Here is a 1515-nt window from a genome sequence, read left to right on the forward strand (position 1 = left end):
CCCTTTCTCTTTTCCCTCCTTTCTTTCTCCTCTCCCTCGATTTTTTTGAGTGGGGTTGGATAAAAATCTTAACACCTTGGGAACAGAGGAGCAGTGGCACAAAAGGCCGGGCTGTGCAATTTAATCGGGTCTGCTGAATGGCAATGGAAAGAAGAATTCTCCCAAGCCTAACAGTGCCTTTCTTTTTTCTCTTCCACACATCAGGCAGGAAAATAAACCCTCCAGCATTTCACCTCTAAGAGAAGCCACGGGGAAAATCTTCCAGCAGGTTGTGCCAAGCTTTTAGGAAGAAATAGGGAAACATTTTATTTTGGCTTGTTTTGGGTTTTTTGTTTGTTTGTTTTGTTTTGTTTTGTTGGGTTTTTTTTAATGAGCTCCCTAGGCTGTAGAGCAGCTGTTACCTGATATCAGGAGGAAGTAAGGTTTTTAGGGAAAACCTTACCCCATAATGGGTGTTCTTGTATCCCTAAACCTTCTAACAACAGTTTTGCAGGGCACAGACCTTGAATGAGCCAACCACTGACTTTGGGGTGATGATTCCACCGCTGGCTGCTCCTTTTCCCCTTTAAAACCTGGTACAGGGTTGAAGCCAAGCTCCTCTTCCACCAGACTCCTTGAAATCCCACAGCAGGGGCGGAATGGAAGTTTCCAGGGAATTTTGAGCCCTTGTTTCCTTCAATATGCAAAAGGAAAAATGCAAATATGCTCTGGTAGTGCAAGACTCCGAGGTCTTGGGCAGAAATTTGCTTGTACAAGTCCCCTGCCAAATTTGACAGCGGCTCAGCGTGGGTCCCTCACACCTGAAATCATCCCCCCACTCTTTTAAAGCAAAATGATTAAAGTTCTGCCTCCAGGGGGTCTTTTTGGAGCCCCATAGAGTTTTCCTGGTGTTTTAATATTTGTGTCCCGACCCAACACCGCTCATGGGGTCACCAAACAGCCTCACTCACCTCCTGCTCCTGCTGCTCGCAGGAATTAATTCATTAATTAATTAAAACGGGAATTAATATTGATTAGTAATATTAATATTAACAATTTGATATTCGCGGTAGTAAATATGGCATAAAGGAGCAAATCCCTGGGAAAATAGTAGGAGAAGGAACAGAAAACTTGCTGGAATAATCTCAGTGTCCCCTTGGCGTTGATTCCTCCCCGCGCTTGGACTCCCGTGGATGCGGACGTGCTTCTCGGGAGGGCCGGCACAACCTGCCGGGCTCTGCAGCCTCCAAAAGCCCAAAAAGCCAAGTGGGAACGTTCACCTTGGGGGTGAAGGGGTGGAGGGACCGGGCTGGGAGTTTGCAATCCAATCGTGCGGAAAATGCGGCGCTTCCCCTGCGGAGAGGACGGCGCTGGAGCCGTGACTCAGCCCCCATTGAAGTCGCTGCCAGAGCTGCTTTGATTTAATCAGGATCAAACTCTCTGGGATTATTCTCGCTTCCAAACTGGACCGGGGCTCTGAAGTGGAGAAACCACAACGCTTTGCGGGGCTGCTGCTTCTTTTTTTCTTTTTTTTTT

This window comes from Parus major, chromosome 22 (genome assembly GCF_001522545.3).
Source record: "Parus major isolate Abel chromosome 22, Parus_major1.1, whole genome shotgun sequence".
NCBI classification, from domain to species: Eukaryota; Metazoa; Chordata; class Aves; order Passeriformes; family Paridae; genus Parus; species Parus major.